General features: G+C 43.2%; 1 long non-coding RNA gene across 2 annotated transcripts in view; it reads right to left on the reverse strand.

Annotated features, from left to right (window-relative positions):
• The window catches only part of LOC140385527 (uncharacterized), a 42,305-nt gene that overhangs the window by 12,896 nt on the left and 9,467 nt on the right, over nt 1-19,942 (reverse strand). The window contains exon 2 of one of the 2 annotated variants that reach the window (XR_011933394.1): nt 19,271-19,398. The exons of the other annotated variant lie outside the window; for it this stretch is intronic. This is a non-coding gene — a long non-coding RNA (uncharacterized lncRNA). The remainder of the gene's footprint in view (nt 1-19,270; nt 19,399-19,942) is intronic. 2 annotated transcript variants of the gene reach the window in all.

The following is a 19,942-nucleotide window of genomic DNA, read 5'->3' on the forward strand; positions in this document are numbered from 1 at the left end:
AGGTAGGGCATTCCACGGCCTCACTACTCTTTGCGTAAAGAACCTACCTCTGACCTCTGTCCTATATCTATTACCCCTCAGTTTAAAGTTATGTCCCCTCGTGCCAGCCATATCTATCCGCGGGAGAAGGCTCTCACTGTCCACCCTATCCAACCCCCTGATCATTTTGTATGCCTCTATTAAGTCTCCTCTTAACCTTCTTCTCTCCAACGAAAACAACCTCAAGTCCATCAGCCTTTCCTCATAAGATTTTCCCTCCATACCAGGCAACATCCTGGTAAATCTCCTCTGCACCCGCTCCAAAGCCTCCACGTCCTTCCTATAATGCGGTGACCAGAACTGTACGCAATACTCCAAATGCGGCCGTACCAGAGTTCTGTACAGCTGCAACATGACCTCCCGACTCCGGAACTCAATCCCTCTACCAATAAAGGCCAACACTCCATAGGCCTTCTTCACAACCCTATCAACCTGGGTGGCAACTTTCAGGGATCTATGTACATGGACACCTAGATCCCTCTGCTCATCCACACTTTCAAGAACTTTACCATTAGCCAAATATTCCGCATTCCTGTTATTCCTTCCAAAGTGAATCACCTCACACTTCTCTACATTAAACTCCATTTGCCACCTCTCAGCCCAGCTCTGCAGCTTATCTATATCCCTCTGTAACCTGCTACATCCTTCCACACTATCGACAACACCACCGACTTTAGTATCGTCTGCAAATTTACTCACCCACCCTTCTGCGCCTTCCTCTAGGTCATTGATAAAAATGACAAACAGCAACGGCCCCAGAACAGATCCTTGTGGTACTCCACTTGTGACTGTACTCCATTCTGAACATTTCCCATCAACCACCACCCTCTGTCTTCTTTCAGCTAGCCAATTTCTGATCCACATCTCTAAATCACCCTCAATCCCCAGCCTCCGTATTTTTTGCAATAGCCTACCGTGGGGAACCTTATCAAACGCTTTGCTGAAATCCATATACACATCAACTGCTCTACCCTAGTCTACCTGTTCAGTCACCTTCTCAAAGAACTCAATAAGGTTTGTGAGGCATGACCTACCCTTCACAAAGCCATGCTGACTATCCCTGATCATATTATTCCTATCTAGATGATTATAAATCTTGTCTCTTATAATCCCCTCCAAGACTTTACCCACTACAGACGTGAGGCTCACCGGTCTATAGTTGCCGGGGTTGTCTCTGCTCCCCTTTTTGAACAAAGGACCACATTTGCTGTCCTCCAGTCCTCTGGCACTATTCCTGTAGGATCTATACATGAGGCTCAGCGGATGGCATACCTTCACCAAGCTTGACATGAGCCATGCTTATCTTCAATTAGTTCTGGATCCCGCCTTGCAGAAATATGTAACCATCAACATATACAGGAGTTTGTATGAGTAAATTAGGCTGCCATTAGGAGTGTCTTCAGCATGTGCCATATTCCAATCAGTGATGGAGAATATTGTCCAAGGATTACCACTATAGAATCATAGAATTTACAGTGCAGAAGGAGGCCATTCGGCCCATCGAGTCTGCACCGGCTCTTTGAAAGAGCACCTTACCCAAGCCCACACCTCCACCCTATCCCCATAAACCAGTAACCCCACCCAACACTAAGGGCAATTTTAGACACTTAGGGCAATTTAGCATGGCCAATCCACCTAACATGCACATCTTTGGACAGTGGGAGGAAACCGGAGCACCCGGAGGAAACCCACGCACACACGGGGAGAACGTGCAGACTCCACACAGACAGTGACTCAAGCCGGGAATTGAACCTGGGACCCTGGAGCTGTGAAGCAATTGTGCTAACCATCATGCTACCGTGCTGCCCAGTTTAGATAGCAGTTAACCTGGATTACGTGTTGCTCGCCGGTTCCTCCGTACTACAACAATTCAAGGCAGTTGGGGTCCACCTACGGAACGAAATGGGTGTATTCCATGCGAAAGAGGTATCTATGTAGGCTCCAAGGTGGAGAAAAACCGGTTACACCCAGTGGACGGTAAGGTAAGGGCAATCCGGCAGACACCCATGCTAAAGGATCAACAGAGCTCCGCTCTTCCTTGGGCCTTATAAATTATTACGGCAAATTCATCCCAAAGTTGGCAACGGTGTTGGCCCCGCTGCACCAGTTGTTAAAGAAGGGCCAATGTTGGTCTGTTTCCACATCTGTTTCCACATCCTGAGTTTAAACATCTGCACCACCCGTTTGGCCAACCCATTGGATGACAGGTCTCTCCCCCCCCCCCCCCCCATCCCCCATAGCAGATAGCTTTCGACGAAGTAAAACAACGACTGTCATCTTCGCATCTGCTGACTCACTTTGATCTGTCAAAACCTTTAATTGTAATGTGCAATGCCTCGCCTTATGGCATCAGGACCGTCCTCGCACACCGAATGGACGACGATACAGAGCGGCCCATTGCGTTCACCTCACGCACTTTGGCGACATCAGAGCAAAATTACACTCAAAATAGAGAAAGAAGGTTTGCGCTGGTCTTCGGAGTAAAACTGTTCCATCAGTATGTCTCTGGACATACATTCACAGCTTATACGGACCATAATCTCCTATTAGTTTTGTTCAAAGAGGATAGGGCAATCCTCCCCGGTGGCATCCACCAACATTCAGCTATTGTCGCTGCTCTTGGCGGCGTCTGAATGCGTCTTGGAACATCGCCCAGGGATGATGATTCCGCATACGGATGCCCTCAGCCGCCTCCCTCTGCCCACCAGCACAGCAACGCCGACAGCATCAGATGAAGTAATAGCGGCTCTACGCTTTATGGATTCTTTACCTGTGACGGCGGCTTAAGTAAAGCCATGGACACAGACAGACCCACTAGGAGCCAGAATCAGGCTCATAGTGCTGTATGGGGCCCAGCGTCACACCCTCCCAGAGGATCTATGTGCTTTTACCACAAGTGGCCGAACTCAGAGCGGTGGATGGCATTCTACTGTTGGGTTCCCGAGAGGTCGTTCCCGAGCGCGGCCAGGGGGCAATCTTGCATGATCTCCACAGCGGAAGCCCAGGAGTCTCTAAAATGAAAATGTTGGCCCAAAGCTATGTGTGGTTGCCCGGAACGGCTATCAAAAAGTTAGCAAAGCAATGAACACGGTGCCAGGAACACCAAAAGCTCGCCACCAGTAGCTCCACTTCACCCATGGGAATAGCCGGGCCAGCCATGGTCTTGCCTCGGGGCCTTTTCAAGGGGCGATGTACCTAATTATCATGGATGAACATTCAAAATGGATGGATGTTTCCCGAATGACCTCAACGATATCACGAGCCATCACCAAGTGGCTCCGGCAAACCTTTGGTGTTTACAGACTTCCCGGGGTACTGGTATAGGACAATGGCACCGTTTTTACAAGTTCGGTTATGCTGATTTTCTAAAACCAATTGGAGTCCATCATGTACGAACCGCACCTGTCATCCAATGGGTTGGCCAAACGGGTGGTGCAGATGTTTAAACTCAGGATGTGGAAACAGACCTCAGGTTTTTCAGTAACCCGCCTCGCCCGTTTCCTCTTTTTACTATAGGACCACAACCGCACGCAACCACCGGGGTAGCGCCCGCAGAACTTTTGATGGGATGTCAGCTGTGCACGCGGTTGAGACTTGCTTCACTGGATATCGGAGGATATCCATCAGGAACAAGTCGGAATGAAATGAACCAGGCTCATGAGGGAAGTTTTAGCTGGCAACGCCATTTCTATCCGGAATTTTGCAGATGGAGTATTGTGGACCCCGGGAACGGTAATAAAATGGTCCAGTCCAGTCTCATGTTCTGTATAGGTACAGGCCAAGGACTCTAACTGACACGTGGACCATCTCTGAAGCCGGGCTGTACAGGTCCCAGAGAACTAGCCAAGACTTCCCAAGGCTGGTAGTGCCCCCTACTCCAGAACAACCGTCATTGATACCTATCGAGGCGGCTGAGCCCCTCGATTTGGAGATGCGGGAGGTCGACTCATCCGACCCGGAGTCAGACATGGAGACTTTACCCACAGAAGTCGAAACAGGTCCAGTGTTTACCGCCAGGCAAAGCACAGCAGAACCACCCAGACGTTCGTCCCCAGAACGTCGCACCCCGGTCTGTTATACCCCTTCGGACCCAGAACAGCAGACGCTGGATAGACTGCCCCGGGCAAAAAGAACACGGATTTCACCCCTCCTGCCAAAATGGGCTTATTGGACTTGGGGTTGGGGGGGGGGGGGGGTGGTAAGGGATGTTATAATCCTACAGGAGGCCCAGAGATCTGCAACCTCAGCTTCCCTGTGGCCTCGGCGGAGTATGATCTACCCAGATAAAGGGGGTGGAGCCACCACCTTAAACCAGAGTCTCTTGGGACATAAATACCCCAGCCCAAGTGTGGGAGAGTTCCGAACTAAGGGGCACTGTTTTAAAACTAGGGGTCATCCTTTTAGGAAAGTGATAAGGACATTTTCTTTGTCTTGAGGGTTGTACGATTTTGGAACTCTCTGCCTCAGAAGGCAATGGAGGCAGGACCATTGCGAGAGTAGATGGTGTAAATATAGAAGGAAATAGATCTAACTTTTTCAACAGTCGTCGCTTCCAAATGGTCGCTTGCCTCAGACTTTACAACGGCATTCTCAACTTTTCTGTTGGACTGTTGACAGTAAGGTAATGACATAATATATTTAACTCCACATGTCTTGAGAAATACTGCCGATACTGCATAGAAACTGTGGACTATTATTACTGGGATGGCTGGTATCTCAAATTTTGTAAATAACTCTTGGAGTTCTCTCAGAACAGAGTGCTTGATAATGTCAATGAGGCTGGCTACATTGATAAAATGTTGCTCTGATAATCATACACAATGAACAGGGTACTACAGCATGTATTAGCTCCTTGCTATGATGAGCCAAATTTGTCACATTTTTCAATCTGTAAAGCTCTGTTGAAATTTCTTTTCATTAATTTAATTTATCGTGGTATGTGGCTATCGCTGGCTAGGCCAGCATTTGTTGCCTACCCCTAGTTGCCCTTGAAAAGGTGGTAGTGAGCTGTCCGTGGCAACAGAAGCTGTCAAGATTCTGCAGACACCAACATTCTATGCCAGTGAGTTGAATAACCTACAGACATTAGTTCCTTACACCATGTAGATATTACCACAAGTTGCTGTCTTTCGAATATCATGCAAACATACGAAATAGGAGCAGAAGCAGGTCATTCAGCCCTCTGGCCTGCTCTGGCAGTTGATAAAATATTGGTTTATCTGTTTGTGTTTTAAGTTCTAGATTCCCAACTACTCCCAATAACCTTTGATTCCCTTGCCAAACAAGAATCTATCTACCTCTGCCTTATAAGTATTAAATGGTCCTGCCTCCATTGCCTTCTGAGGCAGAGAGTTCCAAAGTCGTACAACCCTCAAGACAAAGAAAATGTCCTTATCACTTTCCTAAAAGGATGGCCCCTAGTTTTAAAACAGTGCCCTTTAGTTCTGAACTCACTCCCAAGAGGAAACATCCTTTCCATGTCCACCTTGTCAAGACCATTCAGGATCTTCGAAACTTCAATCAAGGCGGCACAGTAGCACAGTGGTTAGAACTGTTGCTTCACAGCGCCAGAGTGCAGGGTTCGAATCCCAGCTTGGGTCTGTGCAAAGTCTGCACGTTCTCCCCGTGTCTGCATGGGTTTCCTCTGGGTACTCCGGTTTCCTCCCACAAGTCCCGAAAGACGTGCTGTTAGTTAATTTGGACATTCTAAATTCTCCCTCCCCGAACAGGTGCCAGAGTGTGGCGACTAGGGGCTTTTTATAGTAACTTCATTGCAGTGTTAATGTAAGCCTACTTGTGACAATAAAGATTATTATTATTATTCAGTCATTCCTCACTCTTCTAAACTCAGTGGAAACAAGCCCAGCCTGTCTAACTTTTGCTCATTAAGACAACCTTCTCATTTCTGGTATCAATCTAATAAACCTCCTCCAATGCATTTACATCCTTCCTTAAATACGCAGATCAAAACTGCACACAATATTCGAGATGTGGTGTCACCAATGCACTGTATAACTGAAGCATAACATCCTTACTTTTATGCTAAATACCTCTCATAATAAAGGAAAGCATTCCATTAGCCTTCTTAATTATTTGCTGTCCTTACACACTAACGTTTTGGGATTCATGCACTGGAGCACCTAGATACCTCTCAACTTCATAGCTCTGCAACTGTTCTCCGATTAAGTAACATTCTGCTTTTTTATTCTTCCTGCCAAAGTGAATATGAACATACAAACAATATGAACAACTTCACATTTTCCCACATTATACCCTGTGCCAGATTTTTGGCCATTTGCTCAACTTATTTAAATATGTCTATAACCTCCTTATGTCCTCTTTACATCATACTTTCCCACCTATCTAGAAGTCATATGCAAGTTTAGCTACCATGCCTTCACTCCCCTCTTCTGAATCATTGATATAAATGGTAAAAAATTGAGGCCCCAGCACAGACCCCTGTGGGATTCCACTCGTCACATCCTGCTAATCAGAAAAAGACCCATTTATGCATACTCTGATCTCTGCCAGCCTGAAAATCCTCTATCCATGCTAATATGTTACCCCATGAGCTTTTATTTTTCGCAATAACTTTTGAGGTGGCACCTTATCAAATGCATTCTGGAAATCTAAGTACAGAATGTCGAGAGACTACTCTTTATCTAATGCATGTTACTCCTTTGAAGAATTCCAATAAATTGTTAAATATGATTTCTTTCATAAAACCATGCTGTCTCTCCTTGATTACCTTGAGTTTCTCGAAGTGCCCAGCTATAACCTCCCTAATGATCAATTCTAACACCTTCCCCACAACAGATATCAAGCTAACTGTCCTTAGTTTCCTGTTTTCTGCCTCTCCCACTTGAATAGAGGAGTTATATTTGCTACTTTCCAGTATCCAATGAATCTTGAAACATTAACATCAACACAACTACTACCTCATTAGTGTCATGGGAGTATATCTTTAAGAAATGAGTGTTTATCAAATAGCTGCAGTGATGTGTGGGTGGAGCTGGGCTGTCTTTCACTTTCATTTTGAACTGGGAGCTGTAGTGTATTTTTGGTTTCGTTTTCAGAGTTGGAGAGCTGCATTCAAAGCAAGCAGCTGTGTAATGATCTCTCTCTCTACAAGCTAAAGAATGTCTCCAGATCATTGGTGATTTCAAAGTAATATCTGTTTCTGTAGAGAATTTAAACCTGCTGTCTTTGTGTAAACAGGGTTTAACTTATGGATGTTGCTGGGAAAGGTATAGAATATTGTATTTGGGAAAGTATTAGTGTTTGTAGTTGATAAGATGTTCACTGTGTGTTTATAAAGTGTTAACTGAATTCATAGAATAAACATTGTTGTTTTTTAAAAAAACTTTTAGATCTCTGTTGCGTCACACCTGTAGAGTGGGCCATTGTGCTCCCCATAACCAAAATCTATTAAAAGTTGTGGGTCAGGTGAACTCCATGATATACTTTGGGGTTCTCTAAACCCTGACCCATAACATTAGCTACATATTTTAGGACCCGAGGGTGAAGTCCATCAGGACCGAGAGACTTGTCAGCCCGCAGCTCCATCAACTTGCTTCCCCAGTGATTGTAATTTCACCAAGTTCCCCTCTCACTTCCACCTCTTAATTTACAGCTATTGCTGGAATATTTTTTGTATCCTCTGGAATGAAGACAGAAGCCAAATATTTGTTAATTTCATCTGCCATTTTCTTATTATTTACTACTAACTTGCCATTGTCATTCTCTAAAACAATGTTTTTCAAACTTATTTTACAGGGGCTTGGGATCCTGAGAGAAAGTTCAGCAGGGATTGATGCACAGCCAAAGTTAGAAGAGACTTCAAGATGCATCAGGAAGGCATAGAATGTCTAGACCAGTTATGTCACAAGGGAGTTTGGCAAGATTGGATGGTATTTATTTTAATGCGAGGAATCTGAACAAGTCAGATGAATTGAGGGCTCAAATTAAAACATGGGGATATGATGTCATTGGTGTCACTAAGACATGGTTGAGAGAGGGGCAGGATTGGCAGCTCAATTTTCGAGAATACAGGAAGTTCAGCTGAGATAGGGAAAAAGGTGAAAGGGCGGGGGGTTGGGGGGGGGAACAGGGAGAGGTCGCATAATTCTGAACAGGGAATAAATTACAGTTAAGGAGGGATAACATCTAAGAAGGCTCTTCAACTGAGGCGATATGGATCGATTTTAAATTAAATAGAAGCGATAACATTGCTGGGGGTATTCTATGTTAAGTAATGGGTTAAGAGACATTGCAATTAGTTGTCTCATTTATGTTAAGGATCCATTAATTGACACTGATATGTAAAGGGGCTTCAGGTGGCCTCTGGCAGGTGGTGTGTTGTTAAGAGTTTTGTGCAGAGGCTGTGGAAGTGAAATAAATGGTGTTTGGTGAAAAGGAACAAGAACTTTAGACTCTTCATTTCACAGCAACTAAAATGTCTAACAATGGTAGCAGAGGATGGTTGCTGTGCAAATGTGAAGGTTTGAAAGATACAACTTTTCCTGATCAAACCAAGGAGTGAGTGAGAAGGAAAAAAAAAAGATGCATGGCTGAACCCAGGATAAAGATGGCTGGATATGACTTTCCTCCCTTATTTTCTGAAAGGGAATCGTACGACCAATGGAGAAGTGCAGTAGTTATGTGGACTAAAGTAACTGCTTTGGGAAAAGAGAAAACAAGGTATGGCATTGGCTCTTTCTCTACCATATGGCAGTAAAATCCGAAACAAAGTGCTTTCTGAGCTGGAATTGGAAGAGTTAGACTCAGAAGAAGGTCTGGAGACTTTATTACATTATATGGATAAGATTTATAAGAAAGATGACTTGTTAAGTGCGTATGAAGCATGGTCGGATTTTGATAAGTTCCAGAAAATGGAGGATATCTCCATTGAAGACTATATAATGGAATTTGGCAGACTATATATCTGATCTTATTAAAATCGGTCTTCCCCCAGTTTAGAGCAGATCTGTTAGCAAATTTCAGAGATATGTAAAAGTAATAGGGTAGTGATAGTGGGGGATTTCAACTTCCCCAATATTAACTGGGATAACCATAGTGTGAAAGGTTTAGAATTCTTAAAATTCATCCAAGCATTCTTAAAATGCATCCAGGAGAGCTTTTTATGTAGAAGGACCTACAAGAGAGGGGACGGCTCTTGACTTAATTTTCGGTAACAAAGCTGGGCAATATCAATGAGGGAGCATTTTGCAGAAGGTGATCATAACTCTATTTGATTCCAGATTGTTAAAGAAAGGTCAACGATGGGCCCAAGATCAAAGTTCTAAACTGGGGGAAGGCCGATTTTAATAAGATCAGATATGATTTGGCCAGAGTGGACTGGGAGCTAACACGTTTAGGTATATCTGTGACAGAACAGTGGGACACATTCAAGAAGCAAACAAGGAGTGTACAGGGCCAACATGTTCTAATCAAGAAAAAGGGTGGGGCCAACAAATCCAGTGAACCCTGGTTTTGAGGGATACACAGCACTGGATAAGCAGAAAAGGGGAGGCTTCATGGCAATTATCAAGGGCTCAAAACAGCAGAAGCCTGAGAGGTGTATAGAATGAGCAAGAGGAAACTTGTTTTACAAGTACATTAAAGGTAAAAGGATAACTAGTGTTATGGGCCAGGGTTTAGAGAAACCCAAAGTGTATCATGGAGTTCACCTGACCAACAACTTTTAATAGATTGTGGTATGGGGAGCACACGGCCCACTCTACAGGTGTGGTACAGCAGAAATGGAAAAGTATTTTTTAAAGCAAAACAATGTTTATTCTATGAACTCAAGTTCACCTTTTTAAAACATACAGTGAACATCTTAGCAACCATCAATTCAAATACAGCCCCCAAAGAATACAACACTAGGTAATCCTTAATAACTTTCCAAACAACATCCAGAAGACAAAAGAAACACCTTTTACCAGAAGCACGTCAGGTTTACATTCACTACTGAAAACATCTAATTCTGAATTCACCAAATGATCAAGAGATAGTCTTTTCATGGCAAAGAGAACAGCAGTACACCTGCTTTGTCTGGCTTCAGCTCCAACACTGAAAACGAAACCAAAAAGACACAGACACAACCAAGCTTTTCTCAAAGTGAAACTAAAAAGCAGAGCCAGAGCTCAGCTCCACCCACACTCTGACATCACGGCAGTAACATGAGCAGCCAAACATTTCTTAAAGTGACTTTCTCATGACATCTCCCCCCAAGAAATAAAAATAAACCATCAATTTCAAGGTGGTTTAATTTTTCACCTTTTCACTATCCATTAAGAAATGCACACAGTAAATATACTTTTTCGTTTCAAAAAACAACACACGCAAACAGGTATAATAATATAGTCCATTTTTGTTTTTTGTTCTTCTGCCTCCAACTGAACCTGCTTCGGTTCATCACATTCGCGACAAAGCATCGGCTATCACGTTTTCTCGTCCTGCCACATGCACTATTTTAAAATGAAATGGCTGTAACAATAAACTCCAGCGAAGCAGCCTTGCATTGTTATTCCGGAATTGCTCCAAAAACCTCCACGGATTATGATCAGTTTATATTATGGTGTCAGACGGATTGGTGGTCACATAAATGTGAAAATGTTGCATAGCCAGCACCAAACTCAAAGTCACCTTCTCAATCATGGAATACTTTTTCTGGTGAGAATTCAATTTCTTTGAAAAATAACCAATAGGCCGCTCTAGACCTTCGTCGTTGTCTTGTAGAAGCACCGCACCTACGCCCAAATCACTCACATCAATCGCCACTTTGAATGGTTTCGTATAATTTGGGATGGCTAACACAGGAGCAGTGGTTAACACAGCCTTCAGGCCATCAAATGCTTGTTAGTACTCTGCTGTCCACTGGAATTTGATACGCTTCTTGAGCAAGTCCGTCAGTGGAGCGACCACACTGAAAAATTCGGTACAAATTTCCGGTACAAAAATCCACTCATACCAAGAAATTGCATTATTTCCCGTCATGTCGAGGATATCGGAAACTCCCCAATAACTTTTGTTTTCACATCCCGTGGGACCATTCAACCCTGTCCAATTGTATGGCCAAGGAAAGCGACTTGGCCTTTTCCAAATTCACTTTTGGCTAGGTTTATCACCAAACCCGCCTCCTGAAGTCGATCGAATAACTCCATCAGATGTTTTAAATGTTCTTTCCATGTCTGGCTGAAAATTACCAGATCGTTGATGTATACCGCACAATTGGATAATCCTGAAACGGCTTTGTTAGTTAACCGTTGAAATGTGACTGGGGTGTTTTTCATGCCAAATGGCATAACTTTGAATTGGTATATACCATCTGGAGTCACAAAAGCTGAAATCTCCTTCACCCTTTCGGATAAAGGTACCTGCCAGTAACCTTTAAGTAAATCCAGTTTGGAAATAAAAGCTGATTGTCCCACTTTTTCAATGCAATCCTGCAAACGTGGGATAGGATAAGAGTCCGTTCTTGTAACTGCATTAACCTTTCTATAGTCCACACACAACCGTTGGGTACCGTCTGGTTTTGGTACCATCACTATGAGTGAGCTCCATTGGCTGCAACCTACTTCAATTATTTAATTTTTAAGCATACTCTCAATCTCTTTGTTAACCTGTGCCAATTTTAACGGGTTAAGTCTGTTTGATTGGAACAGCATTTCCCACATCTACATCATGTATGGCCATTTTAGTACTTCCCAATTTATCTCTACAAACCTGCGCACTTGATATCAATGACTCTTTCGGGTCAGTTCGCTTTTCCTCTGGAAGGCAACACAACAATTTATCCCAAATTTTAAGAACATCCTCGTTTTCCAATTTAATTTGAGGTATGTCAAATTCACAGTCATCTGGACTTGGTTCATCACTTTGAGTTAGAATCATTAAAACCTCCTCCTTTTTCTCTCCTGCCCTTTTAAAGTACGTTTTAAGCATATTCACATGACACACTCGGTGAGTCTTCCTTCTATCTGGTGTTTTTACCACATGATTCACCTCACTTAATTTCCTTTCAATCTGATAAGGTCCACAAAACATAGCTTTTAAAGGTTCACCTACCACTGGTAACAATACTAAAACTTTATCTCCACAGGCAAAACTACAAACTTTGGATTTCTTGACCGCTACCCATTTCATCACATTTTGTGAAATTTTTAAATGTTGTCTAGCCAATTCTCCTGCTCTATTTAATCGTTCCCTAAAATTTGACACGTAATCCAATAATGTAAGTTCTGATTTTTCACTCACCAATTTTTCCTTAATCAATTTAAGTGGTCCTCTTATCTCATGACCAAAAATTAATTCAAAAGGACTGAATTTGGTTGACTCATTAGGTGCATCCCTAATTGCAAACAGTATGAATGGAATTCCTTTATCCCAATCCTCTGGATAATCTTGACAATAAGTCCTCAACATTGTCTTTAATGTCTGATGCCACCTTTCTAACGCTCCCTGCGATTCTGGATGGTACGCAGTTGATTTAAATTGTTTTATTCCTAAGCTATCCATAAGTTCTTTGAATAACCTTGAGGTAAAATTCGATCCTTGATCCGATTGTATTTCTGTGGGTAGTCCATATCAAGTAAAGAATATAAGTAACTCCTCCACAATCTTTATAGCTGTAATATTACGTACTGGAATAGCCTCTGGAAACCTAGTAGACACATCCATTATAGTCAAAAGATATTGATTCCCACTTTTCGTTTTAGGAAGCGGTCCTACGCAATTAATTAGGACCCTTGCAAAAGGTTCCTCAAATGCTGGAATGGGTATTAAGGGCACTGGTCTAATCACTGCTTGAGGTTTCCCTATCACTTGACATGTGTGACATTATAGACAAAATTTAACTACATCTTTATGTAGTCCAGGCCAATAAAAACGTTTCTGGATTTTAACTTGAGTTTTCCTTGTTCCCAAATGACCTCCCACTGGTACCTCATGTGCAACTCACAACACCTCCTTTCTATACCCTACCAGCAATATTACTTGATGAACTTCTGCCCACTTTTCATCCGCCTGCATATGTAAAAGTCTCCATTTTCTCATCAAGACATCATTTTCACGGTAATAACACTCTGGTATACACTCAGATTCCTCTTCCGTGTATGCTTTCTGATACATCCGTTTTATTTCTATATCTTTTTGTTGTAACTCTTGCCAATTTCCCTGAACTAAAAATATCTGCCTCATCCTCCACCTGTTCTTGTTCTTTTTCAACCATCTGATCAAAAATCGTTTCTGATAATTGCACTTCAACTTCACTCTTTGATTTCTCCTCTTGTCTTAACCTGTGACTTTGCGACCTTGTTACTACACAATCCAGAAAAGTCCCAGGATATTCATCCTTCAACACTTCAGTTGTCTGATTTTCCACTGGCTTATCAACCACAGTAGGCATCACTCCCACCTGCGATCCAGCTATATCATTACCCAAGATAAACTGTATTCCTGGGCAAGATAGTTTCTCTTTTACCCCTACTACCACTTCACCACTCTTCACTGGACTTTCCAACCTTACCTTATATAATGGAACACTACTCCTCTCACCCTGAATTCCACATATTACCACCTTTTCTGGTAACATTCTTCCCAAACTACATAACTCCTCATCTCTTACCATTAAAGATTGACTAGCTCCCGTATCTCTTAAAATTGTGACTTCTTTAACTTGCTCCTCCTGATACACATGAGTAAACTTTACCCACACAAGTACATTCTTTAAAGAGATCTGGCACCTTCTTATCAGTCATCTCTTGATCAGGCTGTACAATCTTTTGCACCTCCTTCGCTTCACTTGGGCTTTCCTTTACCCCTTTTACAAACCCCACTGTCTTATCCTGTTTTACCACATCAGCCTTCCCAGTGCTTTTCTTCAACCACCAATAGTGTGACTTTACGTGGCCTCGTTTATTACAGTGAAAACATTTGAAACTTTTCATTTATTTTCCACTCTCCTGGATTTCTTTTTTAATTTTAGGTACACTCTCCTTATTATCTCCCATCAGATCACCTTTACCTTTACCACTTGAGTATTTCTCATGTCCCCAGTTTCTATCCCTCACAGGCTGAAACTGATGTCGGAAACCAAGCTTTGATTTATGAACTAATTCACAATCATCTGCCATTTCTGCTGCTAATCTCGCAGTTTTAACTCTCTGCTCTTCCACATGGGTTCTCACTACATCAGGAATTGAATTTTGAAACTCCTCCAAAAGTATAATTTCTCTGAGAGCTTCATATGTTTGGTCTATTTTCAAAGCCCTTATCCACCTATCAAAATTACCCTGTTTGAGCCTTTCAAACTCCATGTATGTTTCACCAAATTCTTTCCTTAAATTTCTAAACCTTTGTCTGTAGGCTTCAGGCACCAGTTCATATTCACCTAAGATGGATTCTTTCACCTCCTCATACGTCCCAGTTACCTCCTCCGGTAGTGATGTAAACACTTCACTAGCCCTACCTATCAGCTTTGGTTGAATCAATAATACCCACGTGTCCTGTGGCCATTTCATTTGTTTAGCTACCTTCTCAAATGAAATGAAAAAGGCCACAACCTCCTTCTCATCGAACCTTGGCAATGCTTGGACATATTTAAATAGATCCCCACCAGGCCTTCGACTTTGATGCTCTTTCCCACTATCCTCATCACTATCATTCAACTGTACGTTTCCCTTTACGTCTGCCAATTTTAACTGACTGTCATGTTTCATGGCCATTTTCTGAAGTTTAAACTCTCTCTCTTTATCTTTTTCCCTGATCTGTATCTCCCTTTCTCTTTGTTCTGCTTGGACTATTCTTTTTGTTTTCCATTATTCCTCTCTTTTTCCATTCTCTCTCTCTTTCCTCTCTCTGTCTCTTTCGTATTCAAGCTGCTTTAATTCTTTCTCATGTTCCATTTGTTTAATTTGTAACTGAATTTTTGCCATTTCCAATGAGTCAAACAATGAGTCAGGCAACTTTAAATGCTTAGCCACCGCCATAATTACCTCACCTTTTCGCATTTGTCAGGTAATGTTAACTGCAATGTTTTTGCCAAGTCTAAGTCTGCTTTAGTCTCTGTCTGTAAGGTACTGCGTGTGACCGTCTCCACCCCCAAAAACTTCAGAGCCTCTGAAAGAGCCATTGTCCACAACACACTCCCTACTTAAACTAAAATACCACACCTGAAAAGCACCCACAGTATGCTCACCCCTCACTGTCTTTAAGTTCACAAAGCCAATCCAATAGATAAGTCTTTTAACCCAGTCAAGCCCCCAATTTGTTATGGGCCAGGGTTTAGAGAACACCAAAGTGTATCATGGAGTTCACCTGACTCACAATTTTTAATAGATTGTGGTATGGGGAGCACACAGCCCACTCTACAGGTGTGGTACAGCAGAAATGGAAAAGTATTTTTTAAAGCAAAACAATGATTATTCTATGAACTCAAGTTCACCTTTTTAAAACATACAGTGAACATCTTAGCAACCATCAATTCAAATACAACCCCCAAAGAATACACCACAAAGTAATCCTTAATAACTTCCCAAACAACATCCAGAAGACAAAAGAAACACCTTTTACCAGAAGCATATCAGGTTTACATTCACTACTGAAAACATTTCTAATTCTGAATTCACCAAATGATCAAGAGATAGTCTTTTCATGGCAGAGAGAACAGCAGTACACCTGCTTTGTCTGGCTTCAGCTCCAACACTGAAAACGAAACCAAAAAGACACAGACACACACAAGCTTTTCTCAAAGTGAAACTAAAAAGCCGAGCCAGAGCTCAGCTCCACCCACTCTGACATCACTGCAGTAACATGAGCAGCCAAACATTTCTTAAAGCGACATTCTCATGACACTAGCGAAAGAGTAGAGCCCATTAAGGACCACAATGATAATTTGTGTGTGGAGCCAGAGGATGTAGGGAGGGTTCAAAATTAATACTTTGTGTCAGTGTTCACTTGTGAGAGGGACAGTGAGAGTATAGAAATTAAGCAGAAGGACTGTGATAAAATTAAAGAAATTAATATAGCCAGAGAGGAGATTCTGAGGGGTCTGGCAGGCTTAAAAGTAGATAAATTGCCAGGCCAGAAGAAATGTATCCCACGCCGCTGAGTGAGGCAAGGGAGGAAACAACAGGGGCGCTGGCAATAATTTTCAATTCCTCTCTGCCCACATGAGTAGTGCTGGAGGACTGGACGGCAGCCAATGTGGTACCATTATTCAAGAAGGGAGGAAGAGATAAACCAGGAAACTGGAGGCCAGTCAGTCTCACCTCAGTGGTGGGGAAAATATTGGAAGCTATTCTGAGAAACGGAATTAATCTGCATTTGGAGAGGCAGGGATTAATCAAGAACAGTCAGCATGGTTTTGTTAATGGGAGGTCATGTCTGACCAATTTGATTGAATTTTTTGAAGAGGTGATCAGGTGTGTAGATGAGGGAAATGCATTTGACATAGAGCGCAATCTATCGGAAAGGGTTGTGTGTCATTTGTGGGGGGTTTTGCTGGGAGTTTTCCACTGCTATCTCACCTCACTTAGTCACTTTTCTGGGCCCTGGAGAGTTTTTCATCGGTTTAGCACAGACTTAGAATTATTTTCAGCACTGGGGAGCTGAACTCACTGGCCAGACTGGCTCCTCAGAGATCGGGCCACCATTTTCAAAGGGTACCCCAATCTTCAAGTGGGCTTGAGGGTCCCCCCCACACATGGGCAATGTCACCCCCCCCCCCCCCAAGTGAGGACACCCCACCTCTTCAGGCCCTCCACATTCCCTTACAGCAGACATTTTTCAAGTGGGTGTCGCGACCGGCAGATGGGTGTCGGGAGGGTTGCTGAGCCAGCCATCGCAGCGTCACGACTGCGGGAATTCACGTGCAATAGCCGCAGCAACCGGCTTTTAACAACGCCGGCTGCGAGCGGCTTTAAAAATTGTGGCCGCGACCAGCTAAAAAAATGCGGGCGCACTGTGCATGCGTGCCCGGAAGTGTTGGGACCTGAACCCGGGGTCAAAGTGCGATCGCGGCATGGCAGCGGTTGATTGCATTTAGATGTGCACTTGCGATCCTAAGGCACACAAGGCTATAGGGCCAAATGGGATTAGAATGGGTAGGTGGTTGTTTTTGACTGGCACAGATGCGATAGGCCAAAGAGCATTTTCTGTGCTGTCAGATTCTATGACTCTAAACATGCAACACATTCAGAATGTCTGGAATTGGAGTTCTTTATTGTCACGTGTACCGAGGTACAGTGAAAAGTATTGTTTTGCACACAGTTCAGACAGATCATTCCACACATGAAAAAAAAACATGGGACAAACATAAATACACAATGTAAATACATAGACACAGGCATCAGGCGAAGCATACAGGAGTGTAGTACTACTCAGTAGAGAGGATGTGTGAAGAGATCAGATCAGTCCATAAGAGGGTGGTTTAGGAGTCTGGTCACAGCAGGGAAGAAGCTGTTTTTGAATCTGTTAGTGTGTGTCCTCAGACTTTTGTATCTCCTGCCCAATGCAAGAAATTGGAAGAGAGAATCGCCGGGTGTGAAAGGTCTTTGATTATGCTGTCCGCAGACAAAGTCAATGGATGGGAGGCAGGTTCATGCGATGTACTGGGCGGTGTTCAGGACCAATGGACCAACTGAAAGGCAGGAATTCCCCACGGCATACATAGGAATTATTTTCAAAATCTTGTATATGGGAGTCCTCCGGCAGTACACCACTAGTCACAAATTGCTGACTGGGGTACTTCTGGAAACATATCGCAGTAAATAATCATTTGGGGCGGGATTCTCCGGCTGCATCCGGCCAGCTGGCGGCCGGAGAATCCTGCCGGAGATAAATGGATTTCTCCATTGTTAGCGTTTTGCCCGTGGCTTTCTTGCAGCAGGTGAGGTGGAAGAATCCAGCCATTGGTTTTAGCTGGGAGATGCAGGCCTGGATAAAGAGAGCAAAGCACTACTGGAAACTAACCCTGTGCAGGAGTATCTTAGGAAAGAAATTTAAAGGTAAGTGATTTTTCTTTTAAATGCTTCAGTTGGTAGTTGCAGGTGCTAACTAACTTGGCCGATCAGCTGCTGCAGAAACGGGAGTCGCTGTTGGAGGGCTGTGACTGTAATAGTAACCCAGGAAGGCAAGAATGTTCACAGCACCGGCCTCTACATCAGCCTCAAGTGGTCATACACTGTATTACGAGAATTTATGGGAAAAAAAGGTCAGGTAATCTTTGGGGATTATTTTTGGCGATTCATTTTATATCACCCTTTGACGTAACCTCCACTTTGAAAGAAGTCTTACAACACCAGGTTAAAGTCCAACAGATTTGTTTCGATGTCACTAGCTTTCGGAGCGCTGCTCCTTCCTCAGGTGAATGAAGAGGTATGTTCCAGAAACATATATACAGACAGATTCAAAGATGCCAGACAATGCTTGGAATGCGAGCATTAGCAGGTGATTAAATCTTTACAGATCCAGAGATGGGGTAACCCCAGGTTAAAGAAGTGTGAATTGTATCAAGCCAGGACAGTTGGTAGGATTTCGCAGGCCACATGGTGGGGGATGAATGTAATGCGACATGAATCCCAGGTCCTGGTTGGAGCCGCACTCATGTGTGCGGAACTTGGCTATAAGCTTCTGCTCGGCGATTCTGCGTTGTCGCGCGTCCTGAAGGCCGCCTTGGAGAACGCTTACCCGGAGATCAGAGGCTGAATGCCCTTGACTGCTGAAGTGTTCCCCGACTGGAAGGGGACATTCCTGCCTGGTGATTGTCGCGCGATGTCCGTTCATTCGTTGTCGCAGCGTCTGCATGGTCTCGCCAACGTACCACTTTGAAAAACACTGCTTTTGAGGACCAACGCTCACTTTATTTACTCTTTTCCTTTTTAAACACCTGTAGAAACTCTTGCTATTTGTTTTTATATATCTAGCTTGCTTCCATTCATACTCTAATTTATTTCTCTTAACTTTTTAGTCATTGCCTGCTGTTCTTTATATTCTGACCAATCATCTGACCCGTCACCCAAATTTGTGCAGTTATATGCTTCCCACATCCCCCCCCCCCCCCCCCCCCAAGTTTGAAGCTTTCCTTAACTTTAGTTAACCACAGATGGTGGATCCTTCTCTTAGAATTTCTCTTTATATTGCGATATACTTATTGTGTATTCTGAAATTCCCCTTGGGCAATTGGCTCATTTTCAAAGTCAAAGTAGGGTTGGAGATATTCAGTTACCTCAGACCAGCCTTGTCACATGAAACCTGCAGTTGCTTCTGAACCAAGTCATTTGCTGCAGCATGATTAAATTGTTCTGATTGCAAGTCTTCAACCAAAAGTGATTTTCGATGATCAATTCCTTCCAGCTGTGCAAAATAGAAATAGGAGTTGGTCGTTTGAGTCAGCAATGATATTGTGGTTGATCTGTGGCCTAACTTCATACACTAGAATATGTTTGCTTAACGAATATCTATCTATCTATCTCAGATTTAAAATTAACAACTGATCTTGCATCAATTGCCATTTGTGGAAGAGAGGTCCAAAACTCTACCACCCTTTATGTGTGGAAGTGGTTCCTTTTTTCACAACAATGGACACATTAGACTTCGAATTCCAGATGTTTATTGAATTCAAATTCTACCACCTGCCATGGTGGGATTTGCGCCAGGCTCCTGGATGCATTGTACTAGGTCTCTGGATTACAAGTCCAGTGACAACACACCACTAGGTCACCACCTCCCTTAGGTAGAAGTGCTTCCTAACATCTCCCCTGAATGGTCTGGCCCTAATGTTTCGATTATGCCCCCTAGAATCTTAAACCAATTTATCTTTATCTATCTACCCTGTCTTTTTCTGTTGATATCTTGAAATCTTTGATCAGATAATGCCTTCACCTTCTAAATTCTAGAG

This window comes from Scyliorhinus torazame, chromosome 11 (assembly GCF_047496885.1).
Source record: "Scyliorhinus torazame isolate Kashiwa2021f chromosome 11, sScyTor2.1, whole genome shotgun sequence".
Lineage (NCBI taxonomy): Eukaryota > Metazoa > Chordata > Chondrichthyes > Carcharhiniformes > Scyliorhinidae > Scyliorhinus > Scyliorhinus torazame.